The 24,547-nt window shown below is 39.7% G+C and overlaps 1 protein-coding gene across 4 annotated transcripts in view; it reads right to left on the reverse strand.

Moving 5' to 3' along the window:
• The window catches only part of LOC115447148 (protein hu-li tai shao), a 116,766-nt gene that overhangs the window by 70,393 nt on the left and 21,826 nt on the right, over positions 1-24,547 (reverse strand). For all 4 annotated transcript variants that reach the window (XR_005113083.1, XM_030174108.2, XM_030174107.2 and 1 more), the window contains exon 2: positions 19,186-19,240. The gene's annotated coding sequence lies outside the window, so the exon portion shown is untranslated. The remainder of the gene's footprint in view (positions 1-19,185; positions 19,241-24,547) is intronic.

A 24,547-nucleotide genomic window follows, 5' to 3' on the forward strand; every position in this document is an offset into this window, starting at 1 on the left:
TCTATCCCGCACGTTATTTTGACAGTGTGTAACAAGCATGTAACACAACCCATCATGTTTAGTACTATAAAAATTTGGCTTACAGAATACCATTCCACACACATTTTCGAAGATAACTTGACACGGCCGCGTTACGCATTTACACTATCATACAGAATAAGGGCCCTGTAGAACTATCAATACTCGTGAAGTGTTCCATGCTCATTGTTCAAAATGCAACACTTCGAGAACATTGCAGTCTCATCGGGGTGTTCACACACTAACGCGATCAAAATACATACAAAATACTTATTCTTTAATCTCCGATCAATAACCAACATACTCATTCACCAGACACCTAAAAAAGTCAATTACAACAAACTACATTTGAAAGCCCACCTACGTAATGAGTTCCCGGTATCGCGCACCCTCCGCGCCCGATTCCCGGAAGTTTTGTACCACACGCGGGGCGTGATCGCAACATTTCGGGGGTTGTTTACACGTAGATACGGAAGCCGTTTTGTGACCCACCGCGGTGTTTTGTATGCAAAGTGTGTGTTTAAATGGTTCATTGTAATGCAATTGGATATTTGGGTTGAGAAAATATTTACAAACGAGACTATAGTCTAAACAAATAATGATATCGGCACTGTATTGAACTGTGTTATAGCTGACAAAGTGTCTTGTTCTCCAAATTAAATTAAATGTTATAAACGTAAGGTATTGATCAGATTAAGTTTGTTTCTCGAAGTTGGATCTGAGGTCTCGTTTAGATAAAGCTAAATATGCCCTGAGATAGGATACTTTAAGTAGCATACACCATAATCCTATGGGTGCCATAAATATCAATAGCAATTTTATTCCGACAGTACATTTAATTACTAAAAGCTGTTTTAGTGCAATGCAGTAGTTTACAACTACCCTCGTCGCCACAAAAAGACGATGTTAAGCAAATGTGTAATGAGATATCTCTTTTAGCTAACTGCTAAGGTCCCACATCGTGCTATTTCATCACTTCCTAGTACTTTGGGAATACAGGAGGCATATACTTGTCTCACAAACCTACAAATATACTTTTAAAATGCGTTAAAATACCAAGTATTACAACCTACGCACAGGATGTTTTTAAATGAGCTGATGACATGCTCCAAACAAGACTTAAACAACCAATAAACGCGAAGATGACGTGATTCTTGAAATGAGTACTTTTGCATATATTCTCTAAAGAAACGCAGAAAGAAACACGTATCTTCAGCTAATTTATTACTAAAAATACTGATATCAAAACAATAAACCAAAAGTCCCTCAACACTTGATCAGAGAAGTACCGGCCGGCGACACCACGTCGGGCGCCATTAGCCCGTAGGCGCAGTGACGGGTAAATCAATACGAAACGCACGCAGCCGTCGGCAATCGCTCGCTAATAACGTTAACACTCGCCCCGTCGCGGTTCGGTAGGTGGGGGTGGGGGATTATCCTGCTAACGTCTGAAATCGTTATCCTTGCAACCCTATGCGCCAATAAGTCTTGAAACTGCGAAGTATTGGTCTCTTTGGCATGGTAATATTGCAATATACCAGTTGTAGTCTTACGGGGGAAAGTGAACCCTGACACCTAAAACATCAAAGCCTATTATATCATTACATCATCGCATACTCCACGCCTTCAACGAGTCCGCCATTTTGCATCCTAGGATAAGTACAAAGACAGCACACTCACATGCACTCTGAATGAAATAACAACTCATGAATAACATAATCTCATCACCGTATACACATTACCATGGTACAAACACCACCATCCGCAACAACACAGTCACCAGCCAGACCACTTCATTACCGCGCGAACAAACCAAATGGTTGCCAGCTCCCGGCGCCTTTGTGTCCCACACTCGTACTAACGAACGGGACTCCCCGATGCGTATTAAAAACCGGTCGAGTGCGAGACGGATTTGCGCGACGAGGGTTCCGTACTGAGAGTATTGTTTTATATTCAGAACTAGCTTCACTCGAGCTTTGCCGGCGTGAAGAAATTTTCCGGGATAAAAGTCCCGCTATATATTTTCCCGGAATAGAAAGTAGCCTATAACCTTCCTACGGTCTTAAAGTATCTCCATACCAAATGTCATAAAAATCTGTTCAGTAGATATTGAGTAAATCCATAACATACAGACAGACAGAAAACGGGACTTTGTTTTACAATATGTATAGATAATTCGATCCACTACGGTAAGTTTCAGAAGTGAGGTGAGGTTGTGTCAGGTAGACAGTCGTAGCAATTTGTCCAAATCTATTTTGCAGCATTAAAAAATTTGTTGCACTGATGACATTAGACTGAGATGACGGTAAATAAAAAAATAAATATTTTTACAAATAACAATAACATGTTTCGCATACAAATGAACCCAGGCCACTTATTACAGTTCAAATGTCAGAACCCTTTAAAGTTAGAAAGGGAACCATTAAGAGGTCGTTAGCAAAAAAGCGGCGATAGCCTAGTTGGTTGTGGAACGGACTGCCGAGACGAATGTCCGCAGGTTCAAATCCCAAGGGCACACACCTCTGATTTTTCTAAAAATTATGTGTGTATTCTTTGTGAATTATCGCTTGCTTTAACGGTGAAGGAAAACATCGTGAGGAAACCTGCATACCTGAGAAGTTCTCTATAGGAATTTCGAGGGTGTGTGAAGTCTACCAATCCGCACTAGGCCAGCGTGGTGGACTAAGGCCTAATCCCTCTCAGTAGTAGAGGAGGCCCGTGCTCAGCAGTGGGCAAGTATATAATACAGGGCTTATATTATTAGTTTATTATTATATAGCACCCTTCGACTGCGGAACCCTAAAATACATCGGTGTGTTTTCCACAGCGTTTTAATGGAGTTTATTATGGTAATGAGGTACTTGCAGGCGAGGTTTTGACGAGTGGCAAAGCTAGACTCTAGACATTATTTTCTGCAGCATAAAACATACACACTGCCTCGTGGGCGTAGCTGTATTACGGGACGACTGCAGTGCTGTGGTGTCGGGTTTTATACCGGCTCGGGGAAAGTGATATTGGATTTTTGTAGTCGGCATCAGCTTGGAGATTTTTTCATTTCTTTTAAATTATGGGACGGACATACGGCGGATATTTGGTGCGTCAGTTGCGCCTCTGTCTACACCCTTCGGAGATAAAAGGCATATCTGTGTTAGTGCATAAAAATACTATCATACAAAACCAACGTTTTCAATATCGAATTACGTAACCTAATTGAAACTGCCAGAGTCAAAATTCTCATTACAAAGCTTTTCATAATAAATCATTTACAATTCCCCATCGAAATTTCATGGATGTGTAAGGTCTACCAACCCACATTAAAAGCACCATGGCGGACAAAGACATGATTCTCGTCAGCAATTGAGGTGCATCGGAACCAATTTTTATTGATATCTCAAACGGGATATTATTCTGTTTTGGCTTAACCATTCTCTAGCTTGACTTAGTACTTTCCGAGGCACACAGGAATCATAGATTTAAAATAGCATATCAACACATCCGGGAATCAAACCGGCGGCATTCCAGCCCAGTGACTGTACAAATTGCCTTTTACCATCTGAGCATACATCCTCTTGATAGACAATTGAAACACCGTTCATTATGATAGCAGGTACTTTGTCCCGACGAATTTCGTGATTACACATTACCTGATGGTACAGCGTGGTATTAATATAAAGTTGAAGAAACAAAAACATGACAGCACTCAGCGGTCGTCAGGATTATACCGGCCCGCTGTTGTCTAATATAGACAACAGCGGACAACATATAAGCTAATATACAGCAGTTCCAAAAAAACCGTTTTCACATTAAAAAATAATTAAAATATATAAAGTGAATATTGAATTCCTAAAACGGTGAGCGAGTGCGCAACTTACCCTCTTGCAGTTAAAATATCAAATTCCAATTCCGAGCAACTCATTTTTTTTTAAATAACCCTTCTACTACTACTTTGATGTAGAACCTACAAATTGAATTCAGAACGTTTTTCTTATGAAATTATTATTTTTGAACCTGTAAAATCATAAACATTATTTGGATTCCGACAATATTAACTTTACCACCAATTTGGAAATCAGTTCTCACCAGAGAAGCACGGCCAAGACACTCTGGTGTTGTTCTTTTCAAAATCAGTTTATGGTATAAACTACATTACATGATAGAGAAAAAAATATAATTCCTTTTTTTTATTGTTGAAAACTGTCCCATACGAGTGCACAACAAACCTCACAGGAATCATGAAATTAGATCTGAAATTTTCGATTACATGCTCCTAGTACTTAGATATAGTAGCCTTTCTTTGTGTCTCAAATAATACCACTTAGTCAATAGTCAATACAATCAACCAACTAAGAGATTACTTTTTTACTACCCGTACGTCAACATCATCAAACATTCATACGTTTCATTATCACCAATAGCGGATTGCACTAATGGTAGGTACAAAGCGGTCACCGGCAGTGGGCATTGGCCCAAGCGGTATCAATATTTACCCGCGTCCTAATTACTCAGGGGTGGAGGGTGTGGAACGTAGTGGGGCGGGAGTGGGAGAGGATAACTCGGATTTGGGTCACAGCGGTGTGCTGCTGCGTCGACTCGGTAGTACTTAGTCGCTAAAGGATACATATGGATAATGCAAAAACTATTGTTGGATTCAAGGACTAATATTGGGCTATATTTTTTTAATTTACAGCATGTATTGACTACGCCCATTACTAACCCAAAAGAATCATGATTGTATTGCCGGCTTTAAACACAAATTGTTAAAACATTTGGAATGGAGTAGTCTTCGGAAGTTTCATTCATAGGAAACGGTAAAAGACCACCACTTGACCTTCAACCTTCAGAAAGATAAGGTATCTGATTGTGACAAATCTTTCACATCATACCAGGTCTTAATCTGCATTAAATCGCATCTATTTACATGTGCGTTCCATCTCAAAAACCTTAAGCACCGCCGATCCAGGATTCGAATCCGGGACCTCAGACCATTGTCGTACACACGCAATAAAACTACGCCACCGAAGCAACGATGTAGTCTAGACAAATACCCAAAAAAACGACCATTTATCAACTACCTCACTCAACCACCAGTCTTAACGTGTCAGCATATGTGTCCCCATTTTCCTACAACTTGGGAGTCCTTCAATCGAAGCGTGAAGAAGCAATTAAGCAGGCCGGTATAACTGTGCCGACCGTCCGAGGATGTTTATCTCTTGACAGTCGACATCTTTATGGGTCTCTCTTCACTTACCATCAGGTGCTTAGAGGCTACTGTGCCAACGATAAAAACACCACAACATCTCATAGGTATTCAACGCCGCTCTGGTCTCGTCCCCGCATCGCTCGCGTATTCATAGCCGTGATGACACCGACCCATTTCCTTTTAGAGCCACCGTTGGGCAATCGTCGAGTCGCGTATTGAAACACGTACGTGCCTCACGGAGAGCATTTACATAATGCATGCTTTATAGTGGTTTTATGAGTTTTCTTTTCTGTAGAAATTATTTTAAAAGTTAGCTAGCAGTGATGAAGGGTCCATATAACCAGATTCCCGGCTACTCTTTATATAGAATCTAGAACGATTTGTAGACTGCATTTATGCATATTAGTACCTATATGTTGTGTTGGGTTGATTTTCGGAAATATTCATCGTTTGCCTTTTAGTTTTAAATTCTTTTACAAGGAGCTTTGTCGTATATAACGTAAATGTTCCACATGACCACTTTGATCGATGCCTACACATTTTCCTTCATACTTCGATTTATTTATACAAAGCTCTAGCCCCCTCAGACACAAGAGCCGATAATGTATAATAAAATTCCCCTGTACGCACACACTCACGCCGTTAATTCCCAAAGGGTATGCGAAGACGCGACCGGTGCACCCACTTTACGCCGTGCGTATCCCAGCTCATAATGACAGGGAGCAAGCCTATCGCCTTACAGTGTACAAATTCCAGACTCCGGACTGATACTGAATAGAAAAACCCAATATCACTGTCCGACTCGGGAATCGAACCCAAGACCTCAGCAATCGTACCGTGATACAACTACGCCACCGACGCAGGTCCCTATACCAAAATATGAGGCCCACTCCGCACACACTCCGACAAAACATGGTGTCCTTGTGTTACAACTGATTGCTGGTCATAGAGACATTTGGGCATAGTAATAAATGCTATCTAAAAAGCCCAGAAAGTACTGCATTTCACGCATACTGTAAGATGTACGTTGTAAAAACATTTGCCTATTTTATATCGAACATTTTCATCTCACATCTAAATTTAAAACCCATGGCATTATCGCCCATGTAAACTTACCACTACACCAAAGTAAACTTATTACGTTAAACATCAAAATGATTTTAGGAAACATTAGGTCTATTTTGAACATGCCCTCCTCCGAAACTAACCATTTATTATACATTATACAAATATTTTGTGAACACTACACAATCCCACAGACAATGACGTGAAACACCAAAGATCAAAAGTTATCAATAGCGCACAATTTAGCGTGCCTATAAACTACTGAAAATATTTACCGTTCAACACAAGTTATACTACATTCAACTCTTAAATACCGAGCCATAAGATCGCTAATCCCGTGCTGTTATGTCTAATCGGATATAGGTTTACGAGTATTCTATCATTATGCAGTGGTAGTCGAAACCGAAGTAATATGGACACTATAAATAAATAATGGATTCGTGACGAGTATAAAGAGTCCGAAATACGGAGCTTGCAAATCGGAAATTCTATTTTTAAACAAAATGATTCATTTTAATAAACCTATCAGATTTTGGAGCGGTCTTTTTAAATTTTCTTACGAAGTTACGAAGACTTTGCAGCCTTCATGCTCACGGGACAACTTTGCAGCCTTCATCCGTGAAATATTTTTATTTCAATCTAAAATTCGCGTAAACACAATCAAAATGATTCATTATAAGCTAACAAATGAGCCATGTGTGGACGTTAAGTGATAATCTCCCATAGACGGAGCACAATGCGCGAGAAATCGTGAAGAGATCGAAAGCCTGACAAATCGTGGGTTATGTCATTGCAGTAAGTAATCATCAACTGCCACGTATGACAGAGACATCCAAATAAGGAACGGACACTAAAGGGAGATATTTTGGACCGACAAACGACTCAACAATATATTATATATAAGCGGCGATAGCCTAGTTGGTTGTGGACTACCGAGACGAATGTCCGCGGGTTCAAATCCAAAGGGCACACACCTCTGATTTTTCTAAAAAAAATATGTGTGTATTCTTTGTGAATTATCGCTTGCTCTATAGGGTGAAGGAAAACATCGTGAGGAAACCAGCATACCTGAGAAATTCTCTATAGGAATTTCGAGGGTGTGTAAAGTCTACTAATCCGCACTAGGCCAGCGTGGTGGACAAAGGCCTAATCCCAGTCAGTAGTAGAGGAGGCCCGTGCCCAACTGTGGGACAGTATATAATACAGGGCTGATATTATTATTTATAAACGACTCAACAAAGCTGCGACTTAACGTACGTTTTGTACTAGTCTGGTCGGTCTGGCCCATTTTCCTGTAGACATAAAATATTTACAACTTTAATGGTTAACTCTGTAGACAAATAATCCAGAAGCTCGGTCCACCTTTCATCGTACAATTATTTGAGGTTATTGATTGATTTCTTCCGAACAGAATTTCGGCTACGGTAGCCAAACTCAACGGAGATCGACCACGCAGGAGGTATTATAGTGCGCAAGTGTGTGCTCAATACACAAGCACTCTGTTCCTTAACTCTCATAGTCCGGTGAGACAATCGGACATGACCGGAGAGAGATCAGCAAGACCAACGGCTTTACGTGCTTTCCGAGGCACGGGGATATCACACCGCCAACATCGTGACTTCGAGCTGCGACTGAGTAATTTTTAAGATCCAAAAACCACAGTCGTAATTATTTTGACCGCGTACAATTACAACTACGCCACCAAGACAGTCACTCTGATGATATTATATATCAATAAAATACTATATAACGGTACGTGTGAACGCAACTGCGGGCATTTGTTAGTTAAGAATCCGCAATTACGTAACAACAAAAACCTTTGTTCGGGGAACATAATGAAAACATTTTCCCAAAGTGATGCAAACATCGTGTGAATCTTACAAAATTACAAACACAGGTCTTAATTTCTAAACTACAAGAATATTTTATTCCATTGCATTGTTTATTTATTGTTTTTTGCTTTAACGATGAAGGAAAATATCGTGAAGAAATCTAGATACCTATGCATTCTATATAAGAATTTAGAAGGTATAAGAAAGAATTTAGAAGTCTACCAATCCGCACTTGGTCAACGTAGTGGACTAAGGCCTAACCCTGCTCAGTAGTAGAGGAGGCAAGTGCCAAGCAGTGGATATTATTATTGTATTGTTAGAATAAAATGATTATATTATACATAATATGATCTTGTATAAATTATTTTTCGGATTTTATCGCGGTTTTCATATTTTAACTTTCTCCCTTAATATTGCCTTGGGGGGAAATTAAAATTTGAAATTCGCGATAAAATCCGAAATATAGTTTAATTTTAACGTCTAACATTCGCGTAAACATAAGAAATCAATATCATTTTGGATAGTTTGGAATTGATACATCAATTTTTAACGTATTTACGGGCTCGATCACTACACAACGCAGTCTAATTGTTTAACCATAGCCCCATTATAGTGTTATTGTATCTTAGACAAAAAAACTATTTAATATTTGGACTTCAGCCCACGATAAAGAGGCTGATACACACAAAAAAGCTGCGATATCGCTACGTAGAAAGAAAATGGAGCTTTCTCCTGCTTTAGACAGCCCAGTATTTCGTTGTTCAACATAAGGGATGCGATCTATGGTCCAGATATCAGTTTTCTAGACCAATCTGTGTTCTTTTTGTGTTAGCATAAAAATAGTTTTGCGAGGGTATTTGTGAAACTTTTTGCTATAAAAATACTGAGCGTTGACAGATCGGGGCAATTGGTCGTTGACAGTCGTACTGGTCGGTCGGTTGGTGAATTACTTGTGAAAGTTTTTCTGTAGTCGGTGATATTTCTTTTTATTTTAATCAAAGTAGCTTCAGTATCCTCACATTAGTTCATTCGGTTACTCAGTAAAGTTTGAGATCTAACAGCTCCATGGATCCAGAAAGGTTTGGAGGAACCGATAAATGACAGGAATTGGTTCCTTTACAGCAGCTCCAAAGTTACATAGTATAATACATGATCGTTTGGCATTGCATAACTAAACGAACACACCCACTTATTTTCTTGAACATAACGCATTACAATAAATTAACCGAACCGTAGATGTAAAATAAAAAAGTGTAAGTTTGAAACAAAATAAATATCATTAAAAATTAATTTAAATTGTGCACTCCCTAATGCCACTACTACTACTTTAAGAGAATATGTCGCGCGCCATCACACTTTCTGAAATACACTCTCGCAGACACCAAATTCGTATTGAACTACAAATGATCAAAAACAAGAAATGTAAAACTGGAATTTTTAGCACAATGTTAGCAGATGTAAAGACGAATAATATTTCATTCATTAACGCAATATCAAAACGACCCTGCATACTTACCCCCTTATTCATAGACATTTTTTATCTAGGGACGGAGCATTGCTGTGATAACAAGTCTGTTTCTCAGTGCTGACGGCACGGCAGCCATCGCAGTCCGTAGACATAGGGCCGTTGTGATTGGCTAATATTGAGATACAAGTCGAATTTAATTGGCTGTCAGATAAACAAAGCTGAAAAAATAGCACGCCGTCAGATAAATGAAGCGGAGAAACAGACTTGTTATAACAGCAATGCTCCGTGCTTTGATAAATAACGTCTATGAATAAGGGGGTAAATAAATATTCAATACTAAGAATGGGTAAAGTAATTAAAACTAAGCTATTATTTATCAAAGTAATAAAGAAATCCCTCCGCAGCTGGATGAATGCAACACGACGGCCAACTTCGCCATATTTAATTTAGATGACGCAACGACCAGACGGAAAGTCGCTCGCCTAATGACAAGCGCCACGACTCACCACAGCCCATAACAGTGGAAACATCGCTTCAAATTTGAATAAGAATACTGCAAGGCACCGCAATTCGTCCTTTTAATTATAATTTTGTAATGCTGAATAAAGTTACATAGCAATTTTTTTTTATAGTGGCAGGACAAAGAATTACAGAATGTCGACTGACAGAAGATTACCCCTCGGCAGTCGACACAATTATGCCAGTCTGTTGTAACCGAATACACAAGCTGATCTTTGAACGCGAAACTTATGTCAGCCATTATGGCCAGTTTTAATACCTTGCATACGGTGGCGGCTATCTGATAAACAGATTTTACTAAAATTTGCCGCGTAGGAAATTAATTCGTACATCGTCTTTTTACCCCAAAACTTGCGCAGTGGCACCTTTATTCCGGCAAAACAAAGCCAAGAGCAACGCCTAGTTTACTACAAAACGGCTGATGATGCATTTCCACCCACTGTTTACATCTATCAATCCTCATTCGTTATTCAGTGGACGCGACGCATTACCGTCGCGTTCGTACCGTCCGCAATACAAAACGATGGGTATATTTAGAGTTTATTTGCAAGTTATGCAAACCGTACCACCCGTAACACTATTCCGTTTTACTATTGCGTATTTTTGTTTGTATTCAAGTGTATAGGCGCACATGTTTTTTTTAATGACGATTCGAGGATAACATTTCGATACGATCATCCAGTAACAGTAGAAACACCATCTAGTCCTTTAAATTACCTACATTTGCAAGGCACTCCATCACACTTTATATTCAGGTACATCTGACATTACTTTCACACAGTACAATAACTGAAAAATCTACCTCTAGACCTTAAACTCCCACCAGCAAAACGGCGCGCTAACCGTATTTTTAGAAGCTATTTTCTAAACTTTGGTTGTTACAAACTTTTTATAATATTGATATTGTATCTTTAATTTCCATATAAAAATGCCCTTAAAATGCTTGATTCCGCGCATGTCCTAGAGTACACATAAGTTTCAATTTACAAACAACACTATTGAATAGGCAATTCAACAAGGAATATTTTGCAAGTTTAAAACTTTAAAGAAAAATCTGCATATTCCCGCCGTAACCCGTGCGCCGAAAATGTATGAAACGAATGCTCAAGGCTATCTGCTCGGGGAAGGGTCTTGAGAGTGTCCCACTGCCCATAGATATACAAACTAATGGTATCGAAAAAGCAGGACTCCCACCCAGAGGCAATTCTTTTGCGCTTGGTCTCCTAACCGAATACACGCCCATGCATGGAGGGAAATTTGTCGAGGCCCTAGGCACACAGTAAAGTATACATATACCTCATGGTTGCCAATTCACATTGAAGTCCCCGCAAGCATTTCCCCTCCTCCCTTCTACCTATCCTAAAATGATTCCTTTCCTTCCCCTACAATTCTCCCCAGATATCCCCTCCCAACATTTCTCCAGGCCCTTACAGTCGCTAAGCAGGGAGATTTCAGTATCCCATTCGTAGCTTCTCTCGATGTAGACTGTGGGATACGATACACAAAACAAAAAACCAGCCTGACTCTTGCTTAAAAGGGGCCCAATCGCCTAGTCCAGTACTAATTCACGACAAACAGTGTTGCAACGTGCATGACGTAATCGTGCACATTTATATTTACATTAGACTCAATGTCAGAACTAAATATAATCACTTGTGTATTGCATCAACATTCGAGTGTTGCCACATTCGGGTTATCGGTAAAAAAAAATGGCATTTAACGGCACGTAAGTGTAATAAACGTTATTTTTGATAAAGGTGAAACTAGTGTTTTTAACTTGTTTAGATTACAGGGAATGCTAGCAGCCAAACTACATGGAAAAACGGCCGAGACGAATGTTCGCAGGTTCAAAACCTAAAGGCACACACCTCTGACTTTCTAAAGTTATGTGTGTATTCTTTGTAAATTATCGCTTGCTTAAAGGATAAATAAAGCGGCGATATAGTATATAGTATAGTATATAAGGAAACCTGCACACCTGAGAAGTTCTCTATAGGAATTTCGAAGGTGTGTGAAGTCTACCAATCCGCACTAGGCCAGCGTGGTGGACTAAGGCCTAATCCCTCTCAGTAGTAGAGGAGGCCCGTGCTCAGCAGTGGGCAAGTATATAATACGGGGCTGTTATTATTATTATTATAAATGATAAAGGAAAACATCGTAAGGAAACCTGCATACCTGAAAAGTTCTCTATAGAAATTCTATCAATCCGCACTAGGCGAGCGTGGTGGACTAAGGCCTAATCATTCAATAGGGGAGGAGGCTCATGCCCAGCAGTGGGACAGTATATCATACAGGGCTAAAATTATTATTTACATTTTAAACTACATGATTTTTCCTGATGTTAACTTCAGTTCGGTTCAATAAAACTAACGATCGTCAAATGACGTTGTGGATCTTTATGGTTGGTATATGTAAGGGTCTGTCCAATTACTTCTTCAGATTAGGCTAAAAGCGCTCAATATTATAGAAAAATGGCAGCCATAAAAGTCCCATGAAATCTATATCATTTATGACTGCAAATAAATGCATACAAAATCTAGAACGAGAACGTGAAACCAATACTAATACGACCGTATGAGCAACAATCCTTACATATTTTGAAAATGGAATCTAAATTCTAAAAACAAAAACAATTTAAAAATATTTTCTGTTTTAAAAAATTCCCTTCAATTCTTTGAAAGCAAATCCCTGAGAAACCCATTAACGCCGGCAACACAGAGCACTACTCTCGTAATATGCCCATTTCCTGTGCGAGGCACAGCAAACGGAGAGGAGGGCCGCACCCGCCCACAAATTAGGTCACAAGGATTCAATTATAAGAACGCATTTCATTTCACCGAACATTAACTTCATAACTTTGTTTTTTTATTAATATTTTAAAAAACGAACACGACTGTGCAGAGGAAATGTTTATTTGTAGCCGCCATTATCATGCACAGCGGTGAGTCGTGAAATTTATATGAAGCATGTCCGTCAACACACTGATAACACGGGAACTCTCGAGATTCAATTCCAAAGCCGTTGTTGAGAATCCACCTGGACTTAGTATGAGTCTATAATTAAAATAATTGTTGAAACTGTATAGTAGTAAAGAGTATAAACCAAACAATAACAACCAATGTGAGCTAGTACTGGCAGTATGCCGCTTTAAATTAAGAAATTGTATACTTCAGTTTTGTCGTTGTCTAGTCTTTACTGTTCTTAATAAATCCACTAATCGTTTTACAATCCTAAGTTATTTCTTTCATAATCCATCAATAATAATATAACAGTATAATCCATGACATACTCAGTACAATGCAAGCACGATAAAGCCTCTGAAGTCTGAACCAACAGAAGACTGAGGAGTTCATTCACATCAAAACTACGGAAGAAATCATTGCAAAGAATCAGGCTCACACTATTCCACTCGTAGTCCATCACTGACGCGGTTGTGTGGGCGGGATATCCTCACATCAGCGCGCCTCGTGAGCCAGTGAGTGGAGATAGTGAACCAGCGTGGCGACGGAAGGTGCGTTCCGCAGGACGCGGGCAATTGGGGCCGCGGCGGAAGCGCCACGGCACACGCGGTGTCGCGAATACTGCGGCGCGGGTCAGGTCGGCACACATCTACACGCTTTGTATAGCAATGAGATACAACGATGACATGCTGACTTTCTTTCTTGGATACAATCTTATACATTGTAAATAATAACGAATTCAAAATAATATTTTGTATAGAGCGCTGATTATTCTTCGTGTGCCAAGAATGCTCTGAGCTCTTTTCTAGATTAAATTCAAATATATTTTATGGGTTGAGAAATAGTAACATCAATGAGAGCTTGTCGAGTTTTTATGATCATATTTTGTTTTTTTATGACTGTATCGGTGGCGTGGTTTTAAGCGGCACGAATACAACAACGGCGTTCAGTACAAACCTAGGTTCGAATGCTGAGTCGGGCCTGATATAATTGTGACTGGGTTTTCTATATTTAAAATTACTCAGTCGCAGCTTGGAGTGTAGAAGGTGGCCATATAGTACCCCGTGCCTCGGAAAACATATAAAGCTATCGGTAGTGCAAATAATCTTTTTCTGGTCAAGTCGGATTGCCGTTTCACCGGACTATGAGAATAAACAGAAACTGCACTAATGTATTGCGTACACACTTGTGCCTTATAATATATTCTGCGTACCTGGCTACACTAGTTGAGATTGGACGCCGTGACCAAAACTCGGCTAGGAGGTATTCATTTCCTTTTTTTTAAATCACGCAGCGATGCGACGTATCGCAATGTGCGATGAGGTTTACTATTACCTCATGCGTGTGTACTGTGCGTAAATATTTCTATTTATCAACCTGGGGCATGCAAAGCACATCCGTGCGCGTTGCGAATAAACTATTACGTATTCCTAGGACATCGGTACTACGATTGGAAAAATAAATGTGTTTGTTTTGGGATTGGTGTTATGGAAATCAAATAAATAGTTCAAAAAGAAGATAATTCAATACTATGAAGAGAAAAATAGTACTTTCTTTGTACTGTACTCCACTGTTTACTAAATATAGCTTATTTTTCTACAACCGAGCAATTGGAAGAGGTAATCCTCACTCAATATCACCTCCTAAAATGTTTGCAACCCATAATGATTTCTTACGTTTTTAAGTAAAACCCGCCATAGTAGTCCGCGAAACTGTGTCGCATTACGGGATCAACCTATGTATATCCAGTTCCAACAGGCCGGCATAATTATGTCGATTGTCGAGAGGTAATCATCTCTCGTCAGTCGAAATGCTATTGGACCTCACTCCACTGACCATCAGGTGCGGTCTCAAAAAATAAATTTAGACATTGAAATAAAACTAAATTCCGGATATTCTCACGACTTTTTATAACATATTTCTTTCCTGACGTTTTGATTTTGCAAATCAATTATTTACCTTAACTTACAAGTTGTTTAGCTCAAACCGATAGCAAGACAAAAGTATCCCTCGTAAGATTTTATTCGACGAGCGCATAACTTCATCCCTTATCTTAGGGGAGTAGACGGCGCCGTTCCGTCGAGACGTTCTACACCTAAATAATGAATCGGGACGGCCACCCTCCTGACAACTGAGCTTTTATTGTTATTTGTTTTCTAAGCAGTCCTTTTGTAGGGGGTTGAATTTATGAAAGGCAGTGTATTATTATTCATACGGTGTATAATGGTTAAGTAGACGGGGTGGCATGGCGCGTGGGAAGACGCACAGTTCGTACCCGAGCCGTCACAGACCGCGAGTTGGTATAGACAATGCTTCTCGGACGATAGTCCTTCAATCTCATAACAATGATGCCGGTTTTCATTAAGGCTCACTATTACAAGGTTGTATGTTAAATATTTTAGGCACAAAATGAATTATATATATCTCATCTATCTATATCTTTTCAGTAAAAATATCGTATAGATAAATAAAAGGAGAAAAATTTAAGATTTTTTTCTATATAAATAAAAATATCCATAGAACTTTGCAATAGTAAGCCAGCTTTTAGTTTATCGATTTATTTATGGAGGGTAGGTAGCTACTGACAAAGTTAAATTCAATTGAAATCTTCACATTATAATATATTTTAAATGAATGAAAATCAAATCGATGTCGATTTCAATCGAATTAATTATATATTAATTACCCCTCGGCAGTCGAAACAATTATGCCGGCCTATTGGAACCGTATATACTTACACAGGCTAATCCCGGAACGCGACACACTTCCGTGGCCCACTATGCCGTATTTTAACACCTCGTGTACAGTGGCCGCTATGCGGGCGGATATAAAACATATCCTACCACCAGCAAACCGAGGAGCTACTAAACCTTTTATGAAAAACTTCACTAATAGACAGCTACATTACTCATGAGTATAAATAGAATTAGAATCAGTGAAGCAGCATGTTCCGGTTGTCAAACAACAGCTGTTGATAAGCCAAGTTCCGTAAATGGCATTATATTCCGAGATACACTGGCGGCTGGCCAAATAGTCTAGTTCAACAACATGACATTATTATATTTGGATTGCGTTTATATTATTTACTAGCTTCCGCCCGCAGCTTCGCCCGCGTGGATTTCGGACTTCAAAAATGGAGCCGATCGCGAACGTTCGAGAATGTTCGTTTTACGAAGCTACTCGCTAAGTGATTAGCTAGCCTCTAGGTGCCAAGCAAGCCGCCTGCCTGTGCGTTCGCGACCTTATATATATACAGAAATAATCTTTATAGCATGATTCAGTATTCACGTATGATGGCTTATTATTAGCGTATCTCATGTATAACTTTGGTGTTTCTATATCGATTTCTATGATTACTTTTTTAATTAGGGATGACTGAGAGTGTTATAAACGTAAGAGTAGACAAATATAATGAGAAAGCTTCGAACTGCTAAGCTATCGGGAGTTACAAGTGTTATTGTGAGTCAACCATAAAAGATAGACATATGCTGTCGTGGGATATTTTTACATAATTTTAAGGAGAACATTTCCGTCATACATGATTTCTGTGTAGCTTTAAGCATTAAGGTTGCACACGCGACGGAAGCTTAAAAATGGAGTAACTTCTCCCGTTTTCCCAACATTTCCCTTCACTGCTCTGCTCCTATTAATTGTAGCGTGATGAAAAGTATACTATAACCAGCACAGGAGTATGACAAATAATTGTACCAAGTTTCGTTAAAATCCGTCGAGTAGTTTTTGTTTCTATAACGGTTATACAGACAGACAGACAGACAAAAATTTTACCAATTGCATTTTTGGCATCAGTATCGATCCCTAATCACCCCCTGATAGTTATTATTATTATTTTGGAAATATATTTCATGTACAGAATTGACCTCTCTACAGATTTATTATAAGTATAGATATAGATAGATTATTAGTTTAGACAGCTGTGTTGGCTAAGTCCGTTCTAGAATTAAAAGCAATCTGCCTGTAGATATCCCCGTACCAGGTGAACCTTCCCTATTTTCGCTATAACGCTTCCACTCCACCCGAGCTTCAGAATGTTAAGCGAAACCGTTGGTCCTCGATAAAGTAATCAAAATTATATATAATTGATATCCTTCTCTTAAGTTTATTACATACGCTTAGATAATGGGGTTAGTTTCCTATGATTGTACATGGTTTTGTATGTTACAAACAATAATACGAAAAACAAATTCTTCTGTGAAATCAGCACCATAATTGGTTGAAAAGTAAAACAGTTATCAATATTTGAAATATTTTTATAATCAAGAGTGGTGTTATCACGCTATCTTTTTCTCACGCGCACACCGGTTACGGCCGGTATTACACGATGACGTCACAGTTTACCATCTATGTTATTCGACAGCTACACCTTCCACTAAATTTTAAAGCTAACGTAACTTGTTTATTATTGTGTGATAAGCTTTATTATAGACGTACTAAAATAAGTATTCAACTAGCCAATTAGCTACACGTATCCCAAAACGATACAAAAAATTCACACGTTCCTAAAAACATTGAGTACTTATAAACCTACATCCCTTTCTACAAATCAAACACAGACAGACAAAAGACACGTACCGAACTAAATCGAGTTGTACTAAAAGTGAACGACAAGTTTTTATGATTGCGGGTCGCGCGGGGCGCTGTGTGCGGACGCCGCGCGGTCGCGACTCGCGATCAATAACCGTCGCCGGTTTTTATTGCTTCCATTATTCCTAGGAACGGGGGGACTACGTCTATTACGGTGCGGGGTGACGGGAGACTTGCCTCGGCACCACGTTTTGTTAATGCTTTGACTATTAGTTAAATACCGAGGAATACGTGGTGTGGTGGCGTGTTTGCACTAAGAGTACAAACAAAATTTTTCTGTGCTTCTGAATCAAATCCAACATCATATGATAGGACCCTTTCGTATCCGTGGTGCTTAACAATTGGCTATTCCATTTGAAAACGTCCCTATACTTGAGGATATAATCCTCAGTTCATTATTTTGTCTTCCGCTTTACTATAGAGGGTATTGGACAATTAATATTTCCAACTCCTATCTAATAAAGACAGATTAGTGTTCCCTGAGACTCGCCGAGTTTCATAGCTCGGTGTCATAAAATGCGTGCCATTGTTGATCTTACATGCGACGTAGCGGTAGGTTTGAGGTCGGAAAAGTCTAACAAGATTTCATTTGAGACTTTTTCGACAACGTGTGTTCCTCGTACTTTATAATCCAAAGTTCTGGTATAACTATAGTTTATAGATAGTCCTATCCACCATCAAGCAAGTTCTATTCGTCTCACTATTCGCATTGAAACAATCTGAACAGCTTGTCCGAAATCCGCCAAAGTTAATACTTTATCGCCATTATGTAAAGCTGTTTGTATTGAGACTTCTCAAGTTAATTAATCCCGAAGCGGCCGTTACGATGTTAGATTTACGCACCATAACACGGTGAGCACATCGTAAATGCGTACACTTGGTTGCGGCTGTTTCAGGCCGTCCGTCAACGTAACTATTTGCGAATTTGATTTACTGAATCTATAATTTCTTTATCTTTTTTTATGGCAAAGGCACAGACTTATAATCATCATCAGCCACTTGCCGTCCACTGCTGAATATAGCCTACTCCCCAGGTTACGCCAGAGCTTGGTCTGCTGCTTTATGCACCCAGACGCTGCCGGCTGCCCTACGCAGATGAGTAAACCCCACTCATTTGATCAACTATACATGTGTAATACAGTAGAGGAATTTCAAATGACTATCAATAAAAAAATAGCTAATGTCTGATAAGACAATCTGGCCGACCGCATAATGGTAAGCATTTATCCTATCCGAAACAGAGGTTGTTGCCAATACATCTTTCTACAATCGTCAACTCCAATAGAAAACAAAACAAAACAAAAACTATAAGAATGACAATATACCCGACCGAGGGTTTATTAAATCTCCGAAATTCAACAGCGTTTACACTCAGATACTCGGTGGTAGAACTGTAAAAAGCGGCGATACCTGCGCATACGCAATTTAGGCACATCGAGACATCTATCAATACCATGTATTATGTATTAAACAATTTCATCTCCCAATAACGATAACAAATTTTCTCATGTTTAAACTTACTCAATATCTCGTGATGAACGCCTTCAGTGCACACCGCCTGGAGTCATGCACAACCCTGTAACAAGAAAGGACCACGTTATATACACAAATCTCACTTTATATGTACTTATACATATTTCTAAACGTTACTACTATATTAGAGTCATATTATCTGTACTAATATAAAAATCTTCAGATTGTTTATTTGAACGCGTTAATCTCAGGAAATACTAAACTATTTAGTTTTTTTTAGTAATAGCAACATTACTTTCGAGTGCTATAGGCTACTTTTTATTTCGGGAAAATATAAAGCGGGACTTTTATCCTCGAAGAGTTTTATCATGCGGGCAGAGCAGCAAGCAAAATCTAGTAATAGATATATTACAATTTTTTACGATCTTTGGATGTTAAGAAAAACAATCGGAAACCGCTGAATAAATAAAAAAATTGGCACACAGCAAGACTAACTGCTAAAATGACTATATTTCGAAATAATACACAGTGGAACCATTAATCGCGGAAGACTATTTAAGCGGGCGAGACCACGAACACATAGTTATATAAATAATATCCAATGATTTTGTAAATTCACTTTAAAAAAACATCGTACTAATTCGCATATACAATACCAGTAAGGAAGATTCCTAAGCGTGTTCTCCCGCTATAGTTGTCGTCCCACGCGCCATCTTTCGGTCTTCAATGTCACGTAAAGGAAAAAACAAAACGTTTTGTTGCTCGCGAAGGTACATCGCCGCGATTTTACCCGCGATGGCGTCACCCGGATGTGCAGTTCTTTTTAATGTGTACATAAACTTGTTTATTTATAATTCTATTTTTGGAATTGATTCTCAGGCCTCATCCCAAAGAGTTGTTATTTTTGTTGGACCATTATAGTTTTGTCGGAATCTACTAATGGGTTATTGGAGATCTCTTGACTTTGGCTGTTACAGAGAGGCTGGGAGGGGAAAGGGAAGATCGAGAATGACTCCTAGGGTCCAAAAAGAGACATTTTTTTCTTTTAAAGCTCCACACGTAGGTTTTAATCAGCTCATTATAAACTATGCGTATTTAAGGTCGTAAAGCCGTTAGTCCTGCGCCTGATTTTTCTCCTGCAATGTCGAATTGCCGTCTCACCGGACTATGAGAATTAGGGAACAGAGACGGCCAGTAAATTGCACATACACTTGTGCACTATAATATCTCCTGCGTACCTGGCTGATCTCGGTTGATATTGGCCGCCGTGGCCGAAATTCGTCTAGGTGTGATTCAGAGATGCACAATCTATACACAACAAATTGCGCAGGATAGTAATGAGTAATGAGAGTATGAAATTACATCTTCGGCGCGACGTCATGACACGTCGCAACGAATTAACGTCGCTGATAACAGTCGCGATTGCTTCGCGGTCGCCAGTTGTTCCTAACAAGGTCAACACATCAGCGTGTATTTTATAAATTGATCAAATATTATTACGCTTTAAACCTTTCAAATCGCCATGTCGCCAAAATGTGTTACTGTCATCAAAAATGGCGCCGACAGTTTCTTAGCAACTAACATTTGTTTATTGCGGCTTGAAGTTTATAAGCATCAAGCGAACGCATGTGAACCGATCGATCTAAATAATCTGTGAGAAATGATCTTTAAATCTAAAAATATTCATCAATTTACTATTGTCAACAACAGACATAACTTACGAATGCATTAAAATTAAAGTTCCTGCCGACATGTTATAAAAAACAACTATTTATGTCAAGAATTTCTTGGATAAGAAACCGAACCCAATTCCAACATTTTTATCATATCAACGTGTTTACACATTCATTCATCGTTTGTTTTATGGGAATATATCTCCGCAAGTCTAGACGGAGTATTCACAAATTTTGGAATTGAGCCAAAACTTAACCCGAATGTTTGACTTATAAAGATATTTTATAGCCCTTTACTGTCCGACCTGAGGCCGTAGCCACCATGCCTCTCTACAATAGTTGATGCTAAAAGAAACCAGAAAACATGCATGGGAATGCACACCAATCGACAGTTCTATCGCTGTTCAACATAACGTTAGCGTTAACGATTGTAGGAAGGTATCTTGGCGGCAGCGCCTGGTCAAATATTGTTATTCAAAAATGTCATATACTGGCCAGGGCCACTTTATGTCGAAGTCTCCGTCTAGAACGCGACATGATCAAAACATGTCACAAAGACAGATTTCTAATACAGTGATAATTGACAAGTAAGATAAACACAGAACCCCATTGTCCAGCTGTTCTTATTTCCCTTCCATAAATCAAGACTTGCAACATCATCAATAGACAGCCATGTGATATCCTCCCCGAAAGATCACCAAACCGTAGTGATAGAATCAACCAGCGACTTCTGCGACTAGAAGACACGCATTTCGTATTTATCCCCGAAGTGGTATGCAGAGGCGCAACCTGAGCATCCACTTTTGGCCAAATGTGTTCCGTCCCATGATGTGATAGTGGGCGAGCCTATCGCCATATCGGGCAACTCTGCGACCTTATTCCCTTCAAAACACCGCTCCCAAGTATCCAATGGCGGAATTGGCTCATCAGTGGCAAAAAGACCCCAAGGCCAGCCGACAATGGTTCACGCTCTGGTGGTGGGCGCGGCGAGGTGCGGTGACGTCACGACCGCGAACCATCACCGCGCCATGTGGAGCGGAACGATTGTCGCCCACACCACCGTGAGCGAGGAGGGGAGACGCATTGTCAAGCGACTTTTTGTTGCACTTTTTCTGTTGGCGCGTGTCTTATTCGGTATTTAACGGTTGTTTCTGTGGCTATTTTTAAACTTTGCTTTATAACTGACAACGGCCGAGATTTTTTTAGCAAATATTGGCTGATGTCTCTTCCGATACTAAATCGTCACTTTCCAAAGACAGAGACAATTCTTTTGCGCTCCGACTACAAACCGAATGCACGCCCATGCAGGGGAGGACATTTGCCTGTATGCCTTGTGGTTATTAATAGACATTGTGGTCTATGAGGGCTTGCGAACACTTTCTGTTCTTTTCCCTCCACCCATCCTAAGAGGGTTCCGTTTCCTTCCCCGACACTCACCTTCCCCAGATATCCCTTCCCAAGTTTCCTTCAGACCCCTGCAGTCGCTAAACCTTGAGATTCCAGTATCCCATTCGCAGGAACCCTCCGGTGTTGACTGCGGGGTACGATACAAAAAAAACTTCTGAGACTGTTTTAATTCCCAATAACAATCAAGCTTCTCATCGGTTATTGAGTGGGACGGTGCTATTTGGAAATTTCGCTACCTTCTGTATTCTTCAAAGGATCCTTTCAGCAAATTACTGTTAACTAGTCCATGGTGCAATTTATTTTAAAACTACTATTTGTACGAATAGTAAACGCACGTAAACATACTAAAAACAAATTTGTCGTCAACACAGTCGTCCTTTTTGTAGATGACATAACGCTATCGTCAGAGGTCAGCGGAGGTCTTCGTAAATCACTCCATTGTACTCCGCACCCGCGGTATCAATGGAAATTACTATGATAACCTTCAGAGGGCACAAGATGTTAAATACCGAAAAAACTCACGCAGATTAAATGTGTAAGTAAATAAAAATAGTCATATTTATCTTCAAATAGATGATTGTAATGCAATGTATGAAGACGTATTTGAAATATTTAGGTGGCTCGTGACTGGATCGGGAATCAGGAAGTCTTCAATTTATACAAATCTTATGTTTTTTTTTTTTAATACATCTTAACCAGGACTGAGTATCCCTTCTGGCTCGCATTAGGTAATCGGTCTAAATTAATAATTAGCAGGTAAGCACGAGTTAGAAGTTGAATCTACATTATACTCTCCCAATTTTCCCAAATCTCTCTCACTCTCTCTACTTCATAAGTCCCAAAGTGTCTTTTTTAATTTGTAAGATTGGATAACTCACAGCAGATTCGAAATATTTCACCGCAAACTACATGTCCGAAATTACCGGTCCATATAAAACGTCTCACGGTTGCGCGGCGCGACCGGTCGGCGCACAACACTCTTCCTGAACGAATTCTTCTAAATTTACAAAACACAGACGCGCCCACGACCGCGCCGGTGCGGCCTTGTCTATTTTAACGCCACGCCGCGATTGTTACTATATCGGTTATGCGTTTAACTGCGGGCCAGTTAACGGAGTGCGGCGGTTTGCTCGCAGGCGGTACGCTTTGTTCAGAAAGTGTTGATTGCTTGAGCGGTTTGTGTTTGCTGATGTTTTACATGACGAGGTGAAAGCCTTGTTGGGAGTGGAATGGACTGACGAGACGAATGTCTGATGGTTCAAACCCCAGGGGCACGCACCTCTGACTTCTAAAGTTATGTGTATATTTTATGTGAATTATCGCTTGCTTTAAAGGTGAAGGAAAACATTTTTAAAAAAAGCTGTATACCTGAAAGGTTCTCTATATGAATTTTAAGAATATGTGAAGTCTGCCCGCACTTGATCAGCGGGGTGGATTAAGGTTTAATCCTTCTCAGTAGTAGAAAAGGCCCGTGCCCAGCACTGGGATAGTATACAATACAGGGCTGATATTATACCTATATGTATACATGCCCAGGACTGCAAATGAGCCTCATATATTCTTTTAACATTCGAAAAATCCATAACGGTCAAGCACGCGGAACAGCCAGCAAAACGTATATTAAAATCTGCCGCTCAATCTGCAAGTTTATCAACCAATTACCTAAACGAATTTCCACGACAGATCACAAGTGGTGACCAATTAAGCGGATCGTGGCCGGCGGAACAATGGCGACTTTCACCGGCGACCGCGACCTGCGAGCAGCGAGCAGCGAGCAGCGACAGATACGATCGTAGCGACCGGTTGCCGAGTCGCGCTCCATTGTCTTGTCCAGCGTTTGAATGCTTACCTTTTTGTTTGTTTAATTGGGCCGAAATAAACAGCGTTAATATTAGAAAAATGTATAAGGGACCTTATTGCACGTATAAATAATGGAAAGTTGATGAAAAAGATGGTTTATAAGACGAATGTGGATAGAAGAGCCGGTAGGAGTCGACCGCACCGAACCTTCGAATGTCAGATATCTGACATTCTCAGTAAAGGCCAGGTCAAAAGTACCCGGAACCGGCTGGAATGCATGAAAAGATTAATGAAGGTGGAGGAAGCGCGAGAAGTATGCCAGAATCGTGCAAAGTGGCAATCCATAGTCTGCCTACCCCTATGGGATAGAGGTGTGATAATATGTATATATGTATGTATGACGAAATTAGAACTCTTACAACCTGAATGATCATAATCGCTGTAGTTTTCGTAAGTAAACCCATAAAAATAAGTTAATCTAAGTATATCAAACATACTTTATTATGATTGGTCCATTTTCAAGGACGATC

This window comes from Manduca sexta, chromosome 26 (genome assembly GCF_014839805.1).
Source record: "Manduca sexta isolate Smith_Timp_Sample1 chromosome 26, JHU_Msex_v1.0, whole genome shotgun sequence".
Lineage (NCBI taxonomy): Eukaryota > Metazoa > Arthropoda > Insecta > Lepidoptera > Sphingidae > Manduca > Manduca sexta.